Source organism: Cotesia glomerata, linkage group LG2, assembly GCF_020080835.1.
Source record: "Cotesia glomerata isolate CgM1 linkage group LG2, MPM_Cglom_v2.3, whole genome shotgun sequence".
Classification (NCBI taxonomy): Eukaryota; Metazoa; Arthropoda; class Insecta; order Hymenoptera; family Braconidae; genus Cotesia; species Cotesia glomerata.
In genome coordinates, this window is record NC_058159.1 from 8,673,791 (window position 1) to 8,693,109 (window position 19,319).

General features: G+C 29.2%; 1 protein-coding gene and 1 long non-coding RNA gene across 5 annotated transcripts in view; both read right to left on the reverse strand.

Annotated features, from left to right (window-relative positions):
- LOC123259806 (semaphorin-2A) overlaps positions 1-19,319 on the reverse strand; it is a 735,036-nt gene that overhangs the window by 205,179 nt on the left and 510,538 nt on the right. The gene's annotated exons all lie outside the window — the stretch shown is intronic.
- Positions 485-18,862, reverse strand: LOC123259812. The gene is made up of 3 exons (XR_006508325.1): positions 18,789-18,862; positions 4,007-4,009; positions 485-496 (listed from the first exon to the last, which is right to left on the reverse strand). It is a non-coding gene; the product is annotated as an uncharacterized LOC123259812 (long non-coding RNA).

Here is a 19,319-nt window from a genome sequence, read left to right on the forward strand (position 1 = left end):
ACAGTATCCACTCGCTAAGAAGGAGTCGAAAGCGGGACCAGGAGTAAAACAAGGGAATTCTACACAAATCCCTCATGATCTTTAGGCTTAATATAAGTCTCTCTCAGTTCTATATTTATATTTATACAAATAAAACCCGAGGTCGAGTTACTGGGACCGGCTTTACTCGCTCACCTAAGACCCTTCGTCCCTTACTAATATACATTATTTCCTCCTCCCTTTACTCGACATTTTTCTCTTAAGAATCTCGACGATCAGGGTGAGAATGAGAAAATGCATCCCCTTTTCAAATTAAACCTTTATACCGTGAATATTAGTCGTCCAATTCCAACAATTTTTTTTCTCTGGAATAAATTTCTGATAATAAATAAAAATTAAACAACGGATATTTTAATTAACTCCCAGGATTATTTTATTTTTATTGTACGATTTCACTTATCTCCATGATTTTTATCAAGCGGTTTAATATCATTCAACAGATATTAATTTGTGTCTTCTTTTATATTAAGGGATTCGTGTAAATGGTATTATCTTTTTATATATAACAGATTAAAATCATGAGTGGAAAAATTTTTATGATTTCAATTTATTGATAGTTATTAAAGTTTTCACGGACACGCCGTCTCTTTTACTATAAATATAATTATTGTATAATTAAAAAGTTGGAAAATCAAAAAGTGCACCATTCATAATGCTAAATTAATTATGAAATTATAATAAAATAAAGAGAATGTGGAAAATAATATAAAACAGTTGAAATAGGACGATAATGCACAAGCGTCCCTAGTAGGATAAATGTATATAATATATATAGATATACATTTTTTTGGGTTTTTTTTCCATTTTATTAATTGCAAATGAACGACTCTGAGTAACCTAGCTATCCGCATTTGGTGACCTGCAATTCTTTCAAAAAATTTTTAAAATAAAATTTGACCCAATCAATGGATTTTTTCGCAAGTTATAGTGCTTTCATCAGGGTTACATATATGACATATCAGGGTTACAGAAAAATTTTTTTAATTATTTTGATTTTTTTTCCGTTTCTATTGCACTTAATAAATTTTTGAAAAGTATGGAAATTAATCTTCATTAAATTATCTTTGACAATAGTATGCAAAATATCTTGATTCGGTGAGCTAAAAAGACTATAATGATAAAAATAACTGCCAAAATAAGGCGAAAAAAATTTTTCGATGCTTCGTATCATGAGCCGAAGAATATTTAATTTTATTGAGAAAATTGTTGCAAGAATTTAAATAGTTATGATTTAATATCTTTTTATAAGATTATCAAGAAATATTAATTGGCTAATATTTTTCTCTCAAAATTCAGTTGGGTCATTCCAACAAAGCAAAACAGAAAACCCTCGTCCACTTAATTTCCCAAGGAGCTATGGTCTCTGTACTCTTGAATTAAGCAGAAAAAAGGATGAAGGGCTCGAAGAACGAACAAACCAAAGCGTCTCGGATTTCAATTTCATCCCCAGCTTTTCCTTCACCACGCCAGCAATTCCTACTCGTCCAAGCTCCAGAGAACACTCTCAAAACTTTAAGAATAGAAATACGGAACGACCACGAAGCCTTTGAGTACACTCCAAATTCAAGGATGCTCAGGATCAATATTTATAATCTTGTCTTCTAAATGACACATACACAACTCAGTTTTGATATTTCGGCTATTCAAGTACAAAGTAAAATAAATAAATATATATATATATTCTTTCAATGGTATATGCCGAAGCTACTTTAAAAAGAAGGTTCATATCTTTAATTTTGCGGTTTTGTCTCAAATCTGAGAAAATTAACATGAAATATTTTTTAAAAAATATTTTATTACAGATTTAATCTCTCATTCTTTAATTTTTCCTTTTGAAAAAAATGAAACCTTGTATTCTACAAAAGAATAAATACAAGGCTCAAAATGTATTTCAAGGTAATTATTAGCAATCGGCTATATTTATATAGTGCGTTTATTGTATGAGTAATTTATAACGATCAAATTATTTGCAATAAAATCACCAAACGTGAATTAAGACTAATAAAAATTTTTAAAAATTCAATCATGAACCACCTCAAACGGTCATTCGTCAAACAAAAGTTAGTTTTCCGTCAAAAAGATGGTTTTATTATCTTATTAAATCTTTTACTGAATCCTAAAAATTGTCATAAGCCACACGGTGAGAAATTTCCATTATTTTTTATTCTGCATGGATTTTAGATATTACAATGGTGTATATTACTAGTGAACCTTATTGACTCAGAATAAAATTTTACAATGGTCCATAGTAATTTCCGAAACAAATGAAATCAGACATAGTAAATGGTAGAAATTGAAATGTACCATAGTAAAATGAAATATGCAATAATTTAAATTTCTGAATGTACTATAGCAAAAAAAATAAGAAAACGTTTGTAAAAAATAAAAAATTTTAGAGTAAAAAATGTTTTTAGCAATCAAAAAAAATATCAAACCAAACAAGATTTTTTGTTTGCAATAATTTTAAAAATATTTTTTAAAATATAGTTTTTATTTTTTTTCATTTTTAACAATGAACGTAGGATTTATTTTGGCAGTTAATTTTATTATGAATAATTATAAACACAATATATAACTTTTAAATTATTTTTTATTATTATTAGAAGTGTCGGTTGCAGGTTAACCATCAAATGTTTGTTTTCATTTTAATTTTTCACGGTAAATTATTAAATATTTTATTATTTATGAATCTTACAAATTTTCATTAACTATTCATGTGTTGATGGATTTATAAACTAATATTTATTTAAAACTTAATGTTTATTGCAATTTTCATAACACCGTTAACCACTACTGATAGCGTCTGTACACTTATGTTGACAAAACAAAGCAGCACGAAAAAATGAAAGAGCGCGCGTCGCGACTGACGCGCATACGTTTACTATGGGACATTTGAAAATTTCATAGTCACAATTTTAAATTTAAACCGAGTACACGTGACTAAATGTGAAACTTTTTTATAAATTTTTATTGTCGACTGAGCAACAGAAATTTTACTATGGAACTATAATGAAAAGTTTTGAGCACACTAACAGTTTTTGTTCTGTCAGTTTACGAAAATTTTTTATATATGTTTATGTAACAGTTGCATGGTCAAATTTACTATGATCCCTAGTAAATATTGATTGGTACAATATGATATTCTTAAATTTTTATGGTAATATTTTGAATTGAGTCATTAAGGTTCAGTCTTATTATGTATGCATAGTAAATTTCTACAGAAATTTCTCACCGTGCAGTTACCCGGGGAAAAAAAAATTATATATAATTATATATTAATCATCCTATGTAAGGAGTGAGCTGTTAAAATTTCAAGGCGATCCGGTTATTTTCCCGAGAGTTAAATCATTTCTTTATAAAACTAGGCTGAAATTTGAATTGTTTACAATTTTTGTGCTATTGGTCAGATGTGGATGCTTTAAAATACATGAAAGTCTTTGAAGTTCGCCGTTAGTCAAAACTTGCAAATAAATAGCTATGATTCCTGATTGGCCAAACGAGAAACTTTACTCACTTACTATTTTTCAAGCCTAAGAATATCGACATATATCACTATATATCAAATCGATATGTATCAAATAAGAAAATCAATAAACAATGTATAACAATCTTCGTCTAGTGACGAGGCGTGGCAGGACGATCATCCTTAGCAAGCCTCCTCCTCGTCAGGGACAGGAATAGAGTGCTCTTCAATACTTCAATTCTTCAATTTTTGAATGCCTCGCATAAGAAAAATTATATCTATTACCAGAATACTAGAGGACTTAAGTCTAATTACGTTATATATTATATTACACTTCTATCATTGATTATGATGTTTACATTCTTATTGAAACTTGGCTTAACAGTAGTATTTTCTCCTCAGAGTTATTTGATATTAAGTAAAAATTGTTGATAAATGAATGACAAATAAATATATAAATAAATATAAAATTAATAAACCTTTCAGTCTGGCTGATTATACTACATACTCTCAGTATCTGGCACACTAGCATCACCAAGAATTCAACAATGTAAGCTTATCATAATCATCTCCAAGAATGAGTAACTATCTTTGTTTTTCTATTTTATTTTTTTTTGTTTTTTTTGCACGCTTCATAGCGCGAAGCGCGTGAGGTTGTGCTTTATACTGACTCGTCAAGTTCAAGCAATTTTGTGATCTTTAAATGCCTCTATCACAACCATATTACACTTATACAATGATATAAGTAGATGTACACCAAAAAACACTTAAATTAAACCATCTTTTACTTTCTAAAATCATTTCATGTTGCTATTTTGAAAAAAAAAAAAACGTTTTGAAAAAAATTTTACGTGGACGTCCGGATGTCACCCCATTTTGGATGTACCAACGATTACTCCCGAACAAATTGATATTTCAAGACCGGACCTTTTTTATTAGTTTAAGAATTCGATGAACTGGGTCCGTATTTAATATCAGTGCCCTAGTTTAAATATTTTTTTTTTTAATTAAATTTTTATTAAAATTCACTACGATACAACCGTACAAAGCCAAATGAACTTTTCTTATTTGTCACGAGAAAACTATGGCGCCACTTGATCAAGCTAGATTTTTTTAGACTGCGTGCGCATATGACAAGAAAAAAGGGCGCCGATATTTAAAAAAAAAAAATAAAAAATACTTTGTAAGAAATGACTTAATTATAATTTTTTTTCTTTAATCAATTACACAATTAATTTATTTCTTAAAAAATGAATGAGCGTTATGAGGCGTGCACTTTTGGATTTTCCAAACTTTTTTACTTTCCTTTAGCTTCTGGTAAAAGCATTGAATACACTGATTGATTAATTAATTTAAGGGAATAATTAGCATTTAAGAATTAAAGCTTTGGTTTATATAGAGACATTGTATATTATATTATATAATATTGTTCATACTCTGTTACTATCTTCAACTCTGTATTTATTGAGTAACCTTGCTATTGGCCCTCTGGGCTGTTGGGTTTAAATAAAAGAAATAAATGAATAAATTACATTAATGTATAAAGCTTAGATTAGAGGAAGTATGTGGATATGGGCACTGTTGAAAATTTCTAATTAAAAAAAAAACATTGCTGTTTTTTTTAAGCTCTACAATTCATTTCTGCACCTCGAAAATTTAAAATCAATTAGCTCGGAAGAAGAATTTACTCAATTAGCATTTTTTCAATTGCCTATAATTAATTAACAAATAGTGATCGTCATTCAGTTTGTTCTGGAATTTTATAATATTTTGTTGAACTATCTAGAAACAACCTCGCGAGTCCAATTGAAGGTAATGCTATTTAATCGAGTAAACCCACGTAAAATTGACTATCTTTTTTAGGCTATTCGACTGATTTCTTATGCTAACTAGTAATCGGAAAATTTAACAAAGAAGGGTTGCTTTGTATTTTACTATGGATATAACAGCAGGTCGATTTATTAGGAACTACTTTGTCCTCTTGATCAGATAACGTAAGTCAGATCGTAGTGGGCTACTTTGGTAAAATTTTATTAACAATTAAAGTCCTTTTCAATTGATTTTTTCAACATTTTGCAAAATAAGTAAAAATTTATCCAAAAAAACTTTAACACTGATTGTATTAAAGTATTTTATAATTGAAAAATTACATTAGATTTCTCAAACGTGTTGTCAACTGTATCTTTGGTGCAGCTTTGAAGCACTCTATTTTTTAAATTAATGAACAAATAGAAAAATGTTTTAAATTATATCTGTGGAAAATTTTGTTCTTAACAAACTCTCAATTAGTTATATTTTCTGTGATTCCAATATAGTTTAAGCTATTTTGAAAAAATTGAGAAAACTTGTGAATTTTCAGAAAATTCTGCTCAGACATTATATAGAATTTTGTATATATACATAATTATAATTATATAAAATTTTATATATTTATATAAAATTTTAAGTTAACAATTATGTACAATTAGATAAAATTATATATCTAATATATAAAATTATACATAATTTTATATAGTTTTGTATAATTATATATAATTTTATATAATTATATCTTATTATACAAAAATTTTTTCCCGGGTAGATAAAATTATATATAATTATACAAAAATATATAAAATGATACATAATTTTATATAATTATATATATTTATGTAAAATTTTAAGTTAACTATTATGTATAATTAGATAAAATTATATATAATTATACAAAATTATACATATTTTTATATAGTTTTGTATAATTATATATAATTTTATATAATTATATCTTATTATATAAAATTTTTTTTCTCCGGGTAGATAACATTATATATAATTATGTATAAATTTATATATTTAGATAAAATTATTTAAAATTATATTAAATTTTATATATATTTATATAAAATTAGATTAAATTATATATAATTAGATATAATTTTATATAATTATTAGGGTGGGTCAAAAAAATCGATTATTTTTTTTTTAACTTCTAATATTGAAAAGTTGGTTCTCAGGCACCTCTAGAAAATGCTCACTAAATTTGAGCTCTTAATATTGATAGGAAGCTTATCCTTATCACAGTTTTATATGTTTTGTTAGTCTCATAAAAAAGATCATATCTCACTATTGATCAATTTTTTAATCAAATCCTTATGCATGTTTTTGTAGAAAATTGAATGATCTATAAAAAAGATCCGATATGTGTAAGCGATTACATTAACCATTTCAAAGATATCCGAGGTCAAAGTTCAAAAAATTTATCAAAAAAAAATTTTTTTTTTAATTTTCCTACTACACTGGAAAATAATAGTTGTCAAATGAACATGCCATATTTTTGTAGGAAATTTAACGCTCTACAAAAAAGGTCAGATATGTTAAATTGATTACTGCAACCGTTGAAAAGATATTACGAAAAGATTATTAAGAGCTCAAATTTAGTGAGCATTTTCTAGAGGTGCCTGAGAACCAACTTTTTAATATTAGAAGTTAAAAAAAAAATAATCGATTTTTTTGACCCACCCTAATAATTATATATAATTTTTTTTCCCCGGGATAACAAAAAACATAATTGATACTTGTCACATTAAACTTAAAATAAACTGAGGTATTTATTAGTAATGTGGCTTATAACACTTGTTTCTGCAGAATAAAAATTTATTTTTATAAAAAAACTCAAAAGTTGTAAAAAAAACTCCAGATTTATTCCATAAGGTAGAGTTTTTTTATTTTTTCAATCTGGTACTCCGAATAATAGAAGTTAAAATTTACTTCAAAGTTACTCCCGATTCTTTACAGTGTAACAATTTAAAAAAAATCTCATTTTGTGAGATTTCGCCATCAGTTTCAATAAAGTTTTTGGATATATGTATAACATAACATGAAATAATGTTTGATTGCATCGCGAGTGGAAAATTCACTAAAAACAACAAAATTTGCAGGTAAAATAATATTTTTTTACTAGCAAGTAAATGAGACGACTCTTAATAGTTTTTTTTCATTGACTCTAAGAAGCAGCCTTATAGTTTTCCGTCTTAGGACTAACATTCCCATTTAATCAATTCGAGTCTTGGAATTGTTGGTGTCTTTTGAAATGTTCATAATCGAGGAATTACTTAGCAATTAAATAGGATTAATTGAATCATCAGGATTTGACATCGCTTAGAGACGAAATTAAACAAAGCCACAGCTTCGCCAGCCGTTAGAAATTCTTGTGGTGTGCAAAAGCTTCTAAAGCAGTGGATAGGAGAAAGTTGGCCTTTGTAAAGTTTCCCTGTCGATAGTTACCTATATAAGATACGATATGGTACCACTTCACTTCTCCGTTCGCTTTTGATACATCAGCGTTGGTCGGCTTACTCGCGAGTACCTATACGTGGATGTTCATATGCCTCATTCCTCACTACAGTACATAATACGTAATACATGGGCTATATACTACAGATCAGGCTTCAAACATATATATAAATATATTGCACGGAGCTACTTTACTACATCAGAGGGATAGAACCAATGAAAAAAGAGTCCAGCCGAGCGACGGTGGCTGGTGGCTGGTGAGACTGAGCTCTCTATACCTAAAAGCCGTCTGGTCAGGCCACCAAGGTAAGTACGTGCACCGCCGTGCGGAAAATGGAAGTGAATAAAAAAAAATAAAAAGAATAAAAATTTTTTTTGCACCAAGCAAAAACTCACTGGAGTACGTGCTCGTTGGTACGGGGTTTTAAAATTTGCCACGTTCAGAGTTCTCTTGTGGAAGAGGGCGTTGTGAGAAAAAAAAATGAAAAATAATAAAAAATATATTTATTTACTTTTTTAGAGAGTATTATATGCAAGTGAGCATTTTATAAATTATGATATCCTTGGGCTAATTTTATTCTTTTATGCAGAAAAAATGTATGCACATTTCAGGTGAGCTTATTTAAATTGATATAATGTTCCGAATATTCTATTTAACCCGATTAACTTGTTTTTAATTTTTTAAGTAGATGACTTGATAATTGACTGGTTAAGCATGCCAAGAATAAAATTATTTCAAGAAGCCGTAATAATCTCCATACATGTTTTCTTTTTTTTAATTATCATTTTTATTATTATATTTAAAAAAAAATTTTTTTTATTAAATATAATGAAGGTGGCATGTGAAGAATAGAGCAATTTTACGTAAGCTAGTGCTTTGAGGTGTGCAAAAAGCTTGAACATTTTCAGTCGTAAAAAAGTATACACTATGCAATACGGCATAATGTAATTGTAGATGAAAATTAGATGTAATTTATTTGATTTGAATTTGAGAATCTTGGATACGGAGTCCTGCTATTAGGCTAAACCGTATTATACGTAATATATGAAATAGCAACCAGGCTGCTGGCATAGCAAGGACGTTTTTGGGTTTACAGCCACGAGAGTCACGTCGTGATAATCGAGAGTGCTATGCTTTTAGCGATAATGGGCAAGTACACGTGCCAGAACCCGAGAGTGTTCCTACGGCGGACAACTACTGCGTGGTAACTGAATTACGTAGAACATTGCGCTTACCGCCTCTATGATGCAATTTTACGACAATGTGAATACCAGTAAACGACAAACTGTGAGGCCTTCCTACGTATCCGAGATACCTTGATGATTCTTCATTTATTCATGATAATACTACAGTTATCTATTCATTTAAATTTGATACTACGACCTCACATTATATTTAATTAGTGTACATTAGCTCCTCTTTATCAGGAAAAAGACAAATTGATCTTTATCCTTCCAGTTACGAACGGCCTTTGTCATTCAATTTTAAGAATATCAAAGAAAAAATATAATGCTCTTGCTTATATTGAATGGAGCTAAAAAAAAAAATAATTCGGTTTTTTCAATGAACGATTTAATAAAAATAAAAATCAATAAATATTTCATAAAAAATCATGTCTATCCAAAATAAAAAGCTTACATGTAATTATAGGTACTGAAAAAAAAATTAACTTAATTCATGAGAAAAATTCTTGAACCAAAAAAATCATTTAGAAAAGTTTCATCATTTTGATTGAAATAGAAAAATTCTTAAACTAAGAAATTTTTCTTGGCTTATAGTATATTACACTATTAGGGCAGAAAGTTTGAGATTTCTGCACTGCGCGCCATGATGCCCGAGGCGTAGCCGAGAAAAAATTATTAGATAGCTCGGACTGGGATTCGAACCCAGAACCTTCCGAAGACATGTCGGCTACTCTACCATTTGAGCTATCCGGTCTATACTAAAATAATTTATAAACCCCGAGCTAAGGTTATTCATATCATTATTATTTTTCTTAATTTTTCTCATGTTTGTATAAAATCTTTCATTAGGGGCATGTCCCATTAGTAATTAGATTATGATTTTTCTTTGTTAATAACCCCGAGCTAAGGTTATTCATATCATTATTATTTTTCTTAATTTTTCTCATGTTTGTCAAAAATCTTTCATTAATAATAATCCGAACAAAAACAGTTTCACTGTAAAAAAATCGCGCCAAGTCCACGTTCATAAGACTATTAAGAAAAAAAAATTTGTTTTTTTCTTTACAAAAATATATAAAATAAAAAAATTAAAAAATCCAAGTAACCGATATGATAGTTTATGATTTTCGGAAATTAAAAAAAATTTTGTTACAAATTTAAAAATTAAAAAAAAAGTTTGGAACGTATTTAGTGTGCGCGGTTGCAAAATTAAAAAAAATTGAAATACACAATGACGCACACCAAGTATGTTCCAAAATTTTTTTCTTAATTTTTAAATTCATAACAAAATTTTTTTTAATTTCCGAAAATCATAAACAATCATGTCGGTTACTTGGATTTTTTCATTTTTTTATTTGATATATTTTTGTAAAGAAAAAAACAAATTTTTTTTTTCTTAATAGTCTTATGAACGTGGACTTGGTGCGATTTTTTTACAGTGAAACTGTTTTTGTTCGGATTTTAGTATTTTTTGTAATTATAATAAAAATTTACAATTGGTACCAACTTAATTAAATCTCGCGTTGGTTGCATTTTTTATAGCAAACTATCCCCTTGAAACTACAGTTTATGTAAAAATAATTCCAGCGCACCCTGGCGGGTGTAGATGCAAGCTGTGAAATATCTATTTTTAACTGTAGTTTCCCATCTAATGAAGGATTACTATGCATTCTCGAATTATTTAGTCTGTGGCAGATCACTTTGCCCATCGAAAAAAAAGTCAGGATCGAAATTTTTGCGTTGCTATAGTTTGTGCTGATTAAATTTAATAATTTCAAGTAGATTAATTGTTATAAGTGAATATAATTAATTAATAACAGTCAAATAAAGCATGAATTACTGTTATAATATACAATTTAGGAAAAAAAAGTACCGTAGAATTAAATAAAATTTTGCAACCTCAAAATACCGTTCTGCTTACAGTAAACACAGTCGGTAGTCTGGCGCTCCGTTTACAGCATATTTGAACGGAACTTGGCGCCAGATTCTACCGAATCTGTGGATTTTCCAGTTCCTTGATTCTAAACTCTTCACTGAATAAATCACTTAAATTCTATATCAAATTAACAATGATAATTGATAATAATTACAAAAATTAAGTTGCAACGAAAGATAATCTATATAATCGACTTACAATAGGTTAATCTCGCCACGACCCACGTGGAGGTTATAATTATACTAACAAACTCCGTTCAAACTAAAGTATGACAAATCATTATCCACTTCGTCCGTAACAACTGATTAATTCCATCAATCTATGTCGTGTACGAGACAAATTTAATTGATTATTACCAAAATACTTAAACTAATTCATCTCAATAAAATAATCCTAAAATACAATCTCTAGTGACTTATAAATATCGTTCCTTGACAATTAAACAGTCTACTGAGGATTGAGCCCGATAATTTGTAATTCATTGTTAACAATTGTAAACGATATTATTATCATTATTATATAATCTATCCTACGAAGGAGTTCGACTATGGATTGAGGTTTAAAAGTAATTTTAGTTTGTAAATAAATAGTTTGATAGTTATAAATCATTTATCTTTGTTATTTTATTTACTAATATTTATTAATTCTATAAATTACTTTTTCTCTTTCTCTCTCCTAATACTATTCTATTTTTAACTTCCCGATTTTTGAAAATCTGAGATTTTCTTAGCGGGAAGTTAAACTCGCGAGAAAATTCAAACAAAAAAACGAATCAAAAGTATAAAAGTCTTTATAAAAAAGTTAACAAATCGTAATCTAAACATTCAATCTAAATAATTTGTGTATTACATGAGCGCTTAAGGCATGCTCATTTGGATTTTCCAATTTTTTTTAGTTTATTTTTGGGCAACCTGGATAAAGGTACAAGGTGGCGGATAACTTCACTGTCGGTCATCGAGTATTTTTTTGTTACAAATTTTAAAGCTTACAATAGAACAAATTCAATAAATCTCTTAATTTTAAATACATTAAAGAGTAATTTTACAGTTGAATTATCAAAAATTCAGGTATGGTTTCATTTGTAAAAAGTCTTTTAATTAATTATTACTTCAATAAGCTTCTTATTTTTACTCGTTTTGCTATCGATTTACTTTAAAATAATTTATTAGAAGATTCAACTACAGCGCACGAATCAAAGTATGTATAATCCGAACAAAAACAGTTTCACTGTAAAAAAGTCGCGCCAAGTTCACGTTCATAAGACTATTAGGAAAAAAAAATTTTTTTTTTTCTTTACAAAAACATACAAAATAAAAAAATTAAAAAATCTAAGTAACCGATATGATTGTTTATGATTTTCGGAAATTAAAAAAAATTTTATTGTAAATTTAAAAATTAAAAAAAAATTTTAGAACGTATTTAGTGTGCGTGGTTGCAAAATATTTTACTTTTAATGAAATTCGTAAAATCTATTTACTAGGACTTTAAAAAAATTGAAATACACAATGACGCACACCAAGTACGTTTTAAAATTGTTATTTTTAAATTTACAATAAAATTTTTTAATTTCCGAAAATCATAAACAATCATATCGGTTACTTGGATTTTTAATTTTTTATTTTGTATGTTTGTAAAGAAAAAAATTTTTTTCCTAATAGTCTTATGAACGTGGACTTGGCGCGACTTTTTTACAGTGAAACTGTTTTTGTTCGGATTTTAGTATTTTTTGTAATTATAATGAAAATTTACAATTGATAACAACTTAAATCTTGTGTTGACTGCATTTTTTACTGCAAACTATCCCCTTGAAGCTACAGTTTATGTAGATGTAATTCCAGTGCACCCTGGCGGCCGTAAATGTAAGCTGTGAATTACTTTTTTTAACTGTAGTTGCTTATCTATAGGAGGATTACTACACATTTTTATTTTATCTAGTCTGTGGCGCTGACCTTTCTCCATCAAAAAAAAGTCAGGATCGAAATTTGTGAGCGAGTTATAGTATGTGCTGATAAAATTTAATAATTTCAAGTAAATAAATTGTTATAAGTGAATATAATTAATTAATACGGTGAAATAAATTATGAATTACTGTTATGATAAACAAATTTGGTAAAAAAAGTACCGTAGAATTAAATAAAATTTCGCAGCCTCAAAAAACCGTTCTGCTTACAGTAAACATAGTCGGTAGTCTGGCGCTCCGTTTACAACGGATTTGAACGGAACTTGGCGCCAGATTCTACCGAATCTGTGAATTATATAAAATCAGCTTTTATAATAAAAAACCCCTCATTGATGGATTTACGATTGCAAAAAACTAAATATTCATTTTTAATTAATATGATTAATATTATTTAAATCATTGATTAAAAAAAGTAATTAAGATAATTACAACCATCATTAATAAAAAATTAAAACATTCTATAAAATAAAACGATGAAATTGGCCAAAGGGTTTTTCTAGTGCGTTCCGGAGGTTATAATTATCACTTTAAAACGATGATTTTCTAAGAAAAAGACACCGATTGGTGTTAACTGCTATGGTCATATTGCCGACCTTAACTGTTGAGAGTGGTACATTGGGGTCTTTTTGGGTTATGAGAATCTTAACCTACGGGGCAAGGGTTAAATCTCAACCAAGCTGGTTTCTAAGACCAGCTTAAGATTCGAACCTACGCCTGGCTGGTGAGTTAGTTCGAGTGCTCTATACCCATACAGGAAAATACGACGGGGCCAGAGATGGGCCATGCTTGGCGTAATGGTGTCTATCTCTGGCCCATGCTTGTAAACCCGCTTTGGCCCAGCCTTGGTAGAAGTCTAGAGTGATAGCAGGGTGCCAAGCTTGGTTGCCAAGCTTGGCCCAAGATTGTTAACCAAGACTGGCCCAAGGTTGTCAACCAAGACTGGCCCAAATTTTTAAGTCAAAGTAAGCCCAGGCTAATTCACCACTATAGAATTTACTAAAAGAATTAGATTATGAAATATATTTAGAATTTAATTGTTTAATGTTAAACCGAATTAGTATTAAAAACCCAATTTTGAGTAAATTGAATTCTCTGGAATAAAATAGTGAAATTCTACGAAACGGTTAAATTATTTTGTCTAAATCGAGTAGTTGTTAGTTGAAATGATAAAAAAGGAAATTTTTAATTGCATTGACTTATTTCAATTTTGACATAGAGCTCACGCAAGTTTAGACAATTTAACTCTTAATTTAGACCTAACTTTCGCTAATTATAGAAATAAAGTGAAATTCGCATTTGCCCTAACCGAGATTCGAACCCGAGCCGCGCGCTTACTAGACCGATAACTAACCCCTACGCCGTACGACCGATAAGTTAACGAACATCTCATCATTCTTATAAGCTTAATCTATATATGGTGACGGATTGTGAAGATTTATTATTTACATTATTTATGTTCTTTAATAATTGTGTTTTGATGAAAATTAACTATTCTTTACAAATGTTTATTAATTAAAAAAAAATGCAAAAGTCAAGTTCTTATTTTACTTTAGACTTGGTACATCGTTCTATATATTTTTAATATTCTATTGTAAATTTTAATGTTTAAAATTATTAATATTAAGAATTCAACTGTAAATTATTATATTTTAATTTTTCTCAAGACCAAATCAAATTTAACAATATACAATTATTTTATTTAAATAATAAATTTTCAATTTTAGCATTTGCTAGTCCAAGCTCGGGTAATCATTGGGTTGGCCAAGGCTAGATTGCCCAGTCCTGGCCGAAGTCTAGGTTACCATATCACGATATATATATATATATATAAGCAACTTTTTTTTTGTTACCGATAAACTTGAAAACTACTGGACCGATCGACATGAGACCATGAGCATTCGACGCAGAATTAATTGTAGAAGGTTTTAGGCTATTCATTTTTTGAATTCCATCAACCCTTTACCATCTTTTTCAAATTTATGTGGATAGTCATTTGTTTCTACTACTAAAACAAATGAACATCACTTCTTCTTCATATTCGAGCGCATAAAGACCGGCAAAATGTCTGTCACTTCAATGCTTATAAACGCGTTTCCACACACCCTCCCACGAATCCACCCACGCACTCCCATACATCCACCCACGCATCCACTCACGCACTCCCACGCATCCACAAGGTTGTGACATGAATTATTGTCTATAGCAACGGTTTTGTTAATTCATTTCTAGGTTATGTAAATATGGCATTTATTTACGCTACTATCTTTTGTTTAAAAATTATTCATCTTTCATAGGTTATGTAAAGATGTCATTTATTTATGCTATCTTTTTTTTAAAAACAAAAAAGAATCTGTCTGTCATTTAATCGATTGTGTTTTGTGTAGTATTTATTGGTTATGATACGTTTAGTATTCATTAGTTAGTTGAATGAAGAAGAGGGCCTCCAACTTATAAAAGTTAGTATAATTAATATATTCACGTTGATTATATATTTTATTTTAATCTATATATATATAAGAGATTTCCACCTATATATTGACTCATCACGATATCTCTGAAACCATAAGGCGTAGAGATTTGAAATTTTGTAGGAATATTCCTTTCGCCGAGTAGAGGTCAGCTAAGGGGGCGTTGACAATGGAAAATTCCCATTTTTAAACTATAGCTCCTATCGACTCCAAATTTAGTAGGAATCTCCTATATGTGATGTAGAAATGATCTACGAGCAGATTTTATAACAATCTACTCCCAATATGGATTGCGGGGGTGGGCGTTAACAATTAAAATTAAAAGTTTCCAAACTATAGCTCTTACAGACTCCAAATTTTGTAGGAATTTTCTGTAAGTGATGTAAAAGTAATTTATAAACGAATTTTAGGATATCTTAACCCACAGGGGGTTGCGGGGCTGGGTATTAACAATGAAAATTTTGAATTTTCAATCTATAGCTCCTGCAGACTTCAATTGGGTAGGAATTTTCACTAAGAGATGTAGAAATAATATACGAACGAATTTTAAGATACCTCACAGGAGTTTGCGGGGGTGGGTGTTAACAATTAAAATTTTTAATTTCCAAGCTATAGCTCCTATAAACTCCAAATTTAGTAGAGGTCTTCTATATGTGATATAAAAATGATCTAATAATGGATTTTACAACGAATCAACTCCAATAATGATCGTGGGGGTGTGTTAACCATAAAAAGTCTTAATTTCCAAAATATAGCTTCTAAAAACTCTAAATTTGGTAGAAATTTTTTATCTCTTATGTAGAGATCACCTCAAAATGGATTTCAATAAAGTCTACTTCCGATAGGAATTGCGGAGGTGGGTGTTAAAATCTAAAATTTTCATTTCCAAACTGTAACTTCTACAGACTCCAAATTCGGTGAGAATCTTCGTGTATAATGTCTAGTTCAGTTAAGGGATTGCGGGGGCGTTGATAATGAAAATTTCCCGTTTGTAAAATATAGCTCTTATAGACTCCAAATTTGGTAAAAATCTTCTACATGTGGTGTAGAAATAATCTAAAAGCGGATTTAACGACGAATCACCCCCAATAAGGATTGCGAGGGTGGGTGTTGACAAAAAAAATCTTAATTTCCAAAATATAGCTTCTAAAAGCTGTAAATTTGGTAAGAATTTTTTATTTGTCATGTAGAGATCATCTCAAAATGGATTTCAATAAATTCTACTTCCGACAGGAATTGCGGGGCTCGGTGTTGGAATTTCAAATTTCCATTTTCAAACTGTAACTTTTACAAACTCGAAATTAGGTCGGAATCTTTCATTTGTCATGAGGAGATCATCTCAAAACGGATTCCAAAAAATTCTACATCCGATAGGGATTGCGGGGGTGAGTATTAAAATCTAAAATTTTAATTTCCAAACTGTAAACTTTTTTCTCAGTGTGCTAACTCTCGACATTCTTGTAAAATACTTATGGAAAATATTTATGTATACGTAAGACGCTCTGAAATTTGCAGATATATATATATTTTGTGACTGATGAGAATATGAAATTTATATTTAGCAATCAACTCACTAAGTCTGGCTGTGCATGACAAAATTTGAATAACAAATTTTGCTAATGAAAATATTGAATAAATATATCCACAACCAGAGTAGAACCTAATTTCAATACCAATGCTGATTGATATGAATACATATAAGAAATTATATTTTTGTAAAATACTTTTTTTATAGCACACATGATTTTTTTTATTGTCTTTCTACTCGTTCGTGAATACACCATGAGTTTATTAGTTTATTACCTATCAACTATTTTTTTATTTTTAAAATTCTATCGTGCTACGATATCACGTAAAATTTGATTGCATCGGGGATATAATTTGATTGCTTCAGAGCCCACGTTTATTCAATCGCCGTCATAATCCAGCTTTGTGAAAAAAATTTTTATTTTTCATCTATTTTCAAACATCACCGGTCGTGTGCTCTCTAGTATACGCCGGTAATGTAATTTCTACATTCAGAAGTCAGACCTTTCTTGAAACTCTGTAGATATGGATGTATGCACCAATTTTACAAAAAAAAAAAAAAAAAATACTTTATTCAGAAAAATATTTTTGAACTGAGAAAAGTTGTGAAAAGAAAGCCAATTTTGTCGCCAATATTTGTAGACCTTGTTTAAAAAAATGAAATATCCGGTCGAAGAATTTAACTGCCTACATGATTTTATACACGTTAGATGAATTCGTTCATATGTAAAAAAAAAGTTTAAAATTTCCGAAAAAGATAAATGACATATTTTTTTTTTTTTTTTTAATAAATGAGCGTATATAATATTTATTCAGCATGGATGAAGACATATAAGCAAGCATATACGGTAAACATATTTTGCGAAAGAATATTTAATTCACAAACTCAAAATATTTTCACTTTTAATGAAAAAATAACAAATTTTAAATAAAAAATAATTTTTTTTTCGTTTAGTAACTATGAGTTTTCAATCAATAAGGTTCGAAACCGTATACGTAAATATATTTACACCCTAATAGGCTCATTCATTTTTACAGCAGAGATTACGAGGCATGATTAAAAAAAAACACATTTTAATACAAAGAAGCTATTGTATATTTATATACTATTGATATTCTGACAATAATATTCAATACTGAGAATAAAAGTATTCAGTAAGAGCTTCAGTGAAAATATTTTATTAAATATGTTTTCGTATACATTCTTAATGCACCTGTTTGAAATCCTTTAAATTCCGAAGAAATAATCTCGTAGTGGAATTTCCTTAATTGACAATCCTCCAACGTTTTGAGCTTCAGAATAAGAATAAAAAATTTTAAGCCATTTGAATAATAAAAGTTCGCGAATTACGTCTATAAATAGTCGTCTGCAAGAGAATGGAGAAAAAAAAATTATATTAAAAAAAAAGAAACAATAAATAAATGGTGAAAAAAATGTTTGAGAAAAAAGTCAAAGCTTTGAGATCGGTGCGGTCTACTAGGGCATTAACCCAATTTACTGAAGGACACAGAACCGTCTCGCGTTCCTTCTTTCGGCTCAATAACCTTTTCTTCCGGCGCTTCACGTTCATTTTCGACAGCAAGCTTTATCTTCGCTTTGACCCAAGTTCACACACACTACACGCCGTAACCGTTCTCTTAGTTTTTTGTGTCTCCCACTTTGTAAACTAACAACCACTAATTTTTACTGTTCTTACACTCGTTGTTGTTCTTGCTAATTAACGGCTAATATACTTCAATAAAATTCAAAGAACAAATCTACACATATAATGTTTCACTGAAAATCATATGAAACTAGGGAAAAGAATAATTTCAAATCAAGATTTGTAAGATAATACCTAATTTAACTGCACACGGAAAAAATGATCTTAAATTTGTATCTACACGTGGTTCTAAATTCGTATCTTATGGATTTTATCTATATATTTATTATACTATATATTTATTATACTAAACACAGCATGTACTATATCACTGAGCCGAAAATAGCACCACCACTTTTTTCCGTGCAAAAAATCTATTTCATTATATAGATATGTCTGTGATAAAATTTTTTGTATTCTTCGAATGAAATGAATTACCCTTTAAGAACATCCCGACTAGAAATTTAAAAGTAAAACCAATTGGGTCCTCATTGGATTCCCCTCTTGAGTCCGCACATTAGTATGTCACGCAAAACCCTGTTGGGTCTTCATTGTGCAATTCCTCTTAGGTCCCAATGGGGAAATCTCGATCAGAACCTAATCTAAATTTTGAGAGAAAAAATATTATGATCTTCGAAAAAATTAAAAATAATTTAGGATCAGATACTCTCATGTCATATTAGGACTCATTAGCAAATTCAAATGACCCTAGTAGAAATGCAATCAAGTATCTGGCCAGTAACTGGCTAGTTTAACTAAACTTAAGCTAGGAACTGGCTAGTATAATATCCAGTAACTGTCTAGTTACTGGCCAGTTTTACCA